Source organism: Trachypithecus francoisi, unplaced genomic scaffold (genome assembly GCF_009764315.1).
Source record: "Trachypithecus francoisi isolate TF-2019V2 unplaced genomic scaffold, Tfra_2.0 Lachesis_group10, whole genome shotgun sequence".
Lineage (NCBI taxonomy): Eukaryota > Metazoa > Chordata > Mammalia > Primates > Cercopithecidae > Trachypithecus > Trachypithecus francoisi.
The window spans coordinates 88,130,760-88,136,759 of record NW_022681455.1 but is presented as its reverse complement, the minus strand read 5'-3'; the positions used below and the strand labels follow the sequence as shown (position 1 = coordinate 88,136,759).

General features: G+C 44.3%; 1 pseudogene across 1 annotated transcript; it reads right to left on the bottom strand.

Annotated features, from left to right (window-relative positions):
* Positions 1-4,469: 4,469 nt before the first annotated feature.
* Positions 4,470-5,781, bottom strand: LOC117087749 (annotated as a pseudogene). Its single transcript, XR_004438902.1, has one exon. The product of XR_004438902.1 is annotated as an HBS1-like protein (transcript).
* Positions 5,782-6,000: the final 219 nt, after the last annotated feature.

Below are 6,000 nucleotides of genomic sequence, written 5' to 3'. Positions count from 1 at the left end.
CAAGGTACAAGGACCCCAAAGACAAGCCACATGTTGCTCAGTGATGCCCAAGACCACTTTTGCACTGGAAAGAGTGGTTTGTCACCTGTCGTCTCGAGTATTAGCTGAAATGTCATCTCACAGGGCACTGGAATAGAAAATGCTAGGCAGGGCAAGGTCAGATGCAAGGTTTTTTTTTTAATTTTCTTTTTTGAAAGGAGTCCAGCGTACTGTCTTAGGTTGGGATCCCCAGAAGCAAATCCTGAGGCAACTATTTAAGTGCAAGTTGCTTATTTGGTAGGTGATCCCGGGAAACCAGGAGGAAAGGGAAGCCAAGACAGCATGTTCGTGGGGAGGCTCTTGCTGAAGGCATTTAGGGTTCAACCCTGCTCAGGACCTCCAGGGGACAATGTAGAGTGTGCCTCAGTGCCCAGGTACTTCTTCACCACCTCCCATCCACCTCTTGAGACCTGCTCCCAGGGGCAGCTCCCTGATGTTTCTGTTCCATCCTGTGGGTAGGCTGAGAATACTCAGGTGGCCAAAGAAACCCCCCAGGGAAAGAAGTAGAGGGAACTGCAGTCAGAAGCCACCTGGCTGGTGTGCAAGGGGATTGGAGGTACCAGGGGAGGAGGGCTAGGCACCAACAGTGCCTGCCATGGGTACAGAAAACTGTTTTTCTACTGGGGAAAAGGTGATAGCCTCTGTGTCAGTGAGAAGCTGAATAAGCTACTTGGCTTCAACCAATTGTTGGGCATGCAAGAATGTGGAGTCATTATTCAAGAGAAACTACAAATCTAAATTATATTAGAAATCCCTAGATTTTCAGATGTCTTGGTAGCAAATTGAAAAATTTTAAAACACTGGAGGCTACACAAGCTCATGTGCTGGTCCCAGTTTGTAGCTTCTGATATAAGAGATCCTGATGCCTTTGCTCGGTGTTGGTAATGCACCTACCTGTTCCTTTCTTGAAAGCCTTCCAGCTGCCACCTCACAAGCCCTTCATCACATCCCAGGCAAGAGCTCATTTTCTGAGCGAGGTTACTGCATAGAACACATCTCAGAGTTGTCCCACCCGAGAGGTAGAATTCAAGGTGAAGGACTTTGCTGAAGGCATCACAGCTAGTTTGTGACACTAGGGTCTCCCAGCTGTCATCTTTTCTGACGATCCACCTGATAGTTTTATGATGGTGCCACCTCTTTCAGGTGAGCCTTATCAGAGGTGGCTGCCTTAGATCAGGGCTTCTAGAGAGACAGTGTTTTCCCCCTCTTTTCCCACCTACCATACAGAGATAGAAATTTCTCAAGGGTAAATAGCAGCCATTTGATCCTATTTCTCTAATAACTTTCACACTAGGAAATTCTGTTCTCAACAGCCTTTCAACAGCATCCTAAAATGTAGTTTAACGGTAGACATGAGAACAATAAAAATGATGGTAGCAATAAAAGTGATTCTCTAAACAGTCACAGACCACCTTGCACCTCTTTAAACTTCCTGAGAGGTCATAACCAGGGAATGAGGACCAGACTCATTCATTCATTCAGAAGGTAATGACTAGTGCTGAATGCCAGGCACAGTTCTAGGTGCTGAGGGTGAACCAACAAGCTCCCTTTTCTCATTCACAAACACCTTCTTCAGGGGAACACCCACCCACATTGGAGAAGTTGAGAATGCAGCTCCAGCTTGACTTGACCAGATGAGGATAACGCCCCCGACCTGCCCATCTTACAGATGTGTGTTGAAGTTGGATGAGACCACAGGTGTGGAAGGAGTTGGGAAACTGAAGGACTCTTTAAGTAAAGGCATGTTTATTACTTGCCTTGTCTGTCTATTTGGCCTCTCCCATGTGGAGGGGAACAATTGCATCTTGGGATCACACAGGATGAAGTGGTTAGGTAATGTCTTCAGTGTTTACCCAGAATGAGATGCCTGCTTTATTAATCGTTAGACAAAAAGGACTCCCGTTCACAAAAATTCACTGTTTCACAGCAAATTAAGGGGTTTTGCCTTAAACATTAGTGCTGGGAGATCCAAATCAAAGCCTGAAGGCCTGTGTTTGGATGTTTCTTATAAAGGTGCACTCAATAAATATGCTATTCAAAGGCGTGAAGCCAGAAAGGGTCTCCTCAGCCATTCTTCATTTTACCACTGGGAAAATTGAGGTCCAGAGAGAGAAAGTGACTTGCCAGAGACTGCTCAGTGGATGAGGGCAGAGCAGAAAGGGAAGCCAGGTCTTAGTCCAAAGCACTTTCCACAACAAATTCAAAAGTGACCTTCCATATGAATGGTGTAGTTTATTCAGTACATTTGTGCTGAGCACCTTTGGATGAATGGTCCTTGGGTTAGTGCCTTAGACAAGTGCTTTATTCATATAAAGGTCCCGGGTGCTTTTGGGGTTTTTCTGACTCAGGAGCTCTGAAGTGGAGCCTAGGAATCTATATATTATGTATTATAGCAAATGCCTCTGGGTTATTCTGGGAGCCAGGCAAGTTTGTGGAATGCCAGCCTGCTTGGCTTGGGGTGTGGTCTTAACCAAAGCTGGGCAGGACCATCTCAGAGCACACACTCCCAGGCTCCGCCACCAGCGACACCTCATCATTATTTCACTGTACAGCAAATCCTGACTTCACTTCGCCAGTATGTTCTTGGATGCTGCAACTTTAAGCAAAACAACGTATAGCAAAACCCATTTTACCATAGGCTAATTGATAGAAGTAAGAGTTAAGCTCCTATGTTTCTGGTCACAGAAACATCACCAAAACTCTAGAAAACACACACACACACACACACACACACACACTTCTGATGCTAAGCGCTGAAATAAACGTGAACTGTCCATACATTAAGAAAGATTAATTGAAAACAAGTAAGATAATTATGTACCCAATTATTCCAGTTAAGGATTTTAGGAGCCCATCCCAGCAGCTCAGAGCACAAGGAAGGAACTGACCTGGCTAAGATGCCATCCCATGGCAAAGCACACACACCCACGCTCACTCCAAATGGGACTAGGAGACCCTCTAGTGAGCCTCCCGTGCACAACTGGGATGTGGAAGGAAACCAGAGTATCTGGAAAAAGTCACACAGGTGTTGGAAGAACTTGCAGACTCCACACAAGGGGTGGCCCTTGACGGGAATCAATTTCTTTTCCTCATCAACATTATAACAAAATGGCATTGAACAAAATGACATTATTTAAGGACCTGCTGTATTTCCAAAACCTTTCCTGGGTGAGCCTGATCCACACCATATGCTCAGGAAGTCCTGGCCTCATTGTTAATTAGATCACTGCCATAGAGCGGGGGACACACCTGGGCTCAAGTCCCAGCTCCCCAATCACCAGCTGTGTCACTTGGAGTAAAGTTATTTACCCTCTTCAAACCACGGGAGATAATAGCAATAGAGCCCAGATCAGAGGGCTGTTTTGAGGATTAAACAGCGCGATATGTGTTGGGCCTTTAACACAATGTCTGGCATATGGACACCCAAAGAATGCTAGCTATTATTTTTATTTTATGTAGTCTGGCAAACCTATACTTGTCTGATAGCCGAAAACTCCACATAAAGCTACAGCCTTATGAAGGTAAATAAGGTTGAAAGGGAGCATGTAGCCAAATGTTTTGTACTAGGCAGAAAAAAGATACAAAAACCTTATAAATCTGAGGCTGGGCATGGTGGCTCATGCCTGTCATCTCAGCACATTGGGAGGCTAAGGCAGGAGGATCACTTGAACCTAGGAGTTTAACAAGCATGGTCAACACAGTGAGATCCTGTGTCTACAAGAAAGTTTTTTAATGAGCTGGGTATGGTGGCACATCCCTGTAGTCCCAGCTACTTGGGAGGCTGAGGTGGGAGGATCACTTGAGCCCAGGAGATTGAGGCTACAGTGAGCCATGTTCGTGCCATTGCACTCCAACCTGAAAAAATCCTATAGATATGGACTTTCAATATTAAACTTTGACCAAAAGAAAGAACCTATTCCACTAGGTGAAAACTTCACTCTTTTCCTCCATATCTGAATTCTGTCTTCCTGTATATTCTCCTTAGCTGAGGGACAAATCCTAGCATGAGCATTTCAGTAAAGGAAGAGCTTGGAATGACCTTGGCATTCAAGCCAAAGCACACACTGTGGATTTCTCAGAAAATCTCCAAATCTTCCAAGGTTACCCAAGCACACACTGTTGAACTGATGGAGATGTTCTGAATCAGGCCACTTTTTTTTTTAAGCGCCTTCCCTGATGAGGGGTTACCATGAACCATCCATTTTGTTGTTCTGCAAGGAAATTACCCCATTCCAGGGGATAAAACTGTTTCAAAGGAGCTAAGAAAATAAATGCATTTTCTCTGCATTAAAGGCTCTGCCTTCTTTGAACTTCTCATTTTTAGAATATCTCCACTTATAAGGACAAATGTAATTTTCACCGTCAGTGGATCCGAACAGACAATTACATTAAGGCAAATAAGACAGGGTGAGGCCAGTGATGTGAATCACATTGTATGCATCTCATATGCAAACAAAATTCTCAGATAACAATGAACACCCTCAAAAGCAGTCAACTTTTTTTTTACAGTAATACCAATATTTATCAAATGACAGTTACAACATCTAATTGAAAAAAAAACAGCATGTCTCTTTACAGAGGGGGGAAATTTCTCAAATTTTTGGAAATTAAAGTTGTCAACAAGGCATGCCAATTTCAAAATGTTCACAAAATGAAAAATCCCACAATCAAGTGTAATGACCTCTTTGGTAACTTGGCATTATCTCTCCCCAGGTGACTAGAAAGCATTATGAGGCCCTGTGCCTCCTCACCCTCTGTCCATTCCACCCATGGAGAAACTCAGAGTTTCCATGCTGCCAGAGGGACAAAGAGCATTATCAATGACCACCAAGTTGAGGAGCTGCTTCCCTCCTTGCCGCTTCTCCAGTTCTGCCTTCACATCTAATTGCTGCCTCAGCTTGCCAGACTTTTTCACCGGTGCTGGGGTTGAACTCTGCTCTTCTGATGCTTGAATCGTGTGGGGTGGATTAGCAGATTTAGAAGCAGTCTCAAGAACATCAGAAGAAGCAATGGCATCTTCAGTGGGCCGTTCTTTTTGAGGTGTGTGGAAACTATGACCATTTTCTTCAGAAGATACTCCAGGCACTTCAAATCCCATAGTTTGCTTCTTTCCAGATACAGTCATTTTAGCAACTTTTGGCACAATTTCAGATTCACTTCATGATGTCTGGGAATCTACTGGTTTTCCTTTCGCTATCTTTCTTGTAGATACTGTTCCCTTATTCTTGTCCTTCAAATTCTGCACTCTATCTTGTTCCAGAACCCCTGACAAAGCCTTCTGCACATCAAACTTGTTCTTCAGAACTGCTTCAATTAATATTTCATCTGGCACAGCGTCTCCAAGTACCTCTCTCATGTGATCAAGGCACGAATAAAGACGAGCTTGATCAAATCCACTGAGCTGATGGTTCGAAACAGAATTGGAAGATTCTTTCAGATCTTCATAATCATATCCTTCTACAGGCTCAACGGAAGGTTTGTCACGCTGTGAATGAATAAACTGAGCAGCTGTTGATGGTGAAATACAATAATCATCCTCTACAGACTGGCCATAGAGATCATCATCTTCAAAATCTTCATCGTAGTTATAGCCTCGAACATTCTGATGCCGGGCCATGACGGCGGAGAGGGCGTTTGCCACAGCCCCTTAACTCCTTCCAAAACACTCGGCTTAGATACTGATAAAGTGCCAACTGCGCCCTGGAGAACCTCTATGTGCCATCTTGGCTTCCCGCAGGCCTCTGCGCCGAGCGCCTGCGCAAGCGCGACGTCTTATCTGTGCTTTTTTTTTTTTTTTACATCTAATCAGGGCTCAATTTGCATAAACATTTATTTACCTACCACCACCACAAAATCAGTTACTGATTTTGGTCTGGGGAGAGGGGAGAATTCGGTCAACATTTAAGACATTTTCCCTAAGGGAACTGCTCAACTCCCTCAGAAAGGGCTTACAGGTGCTTA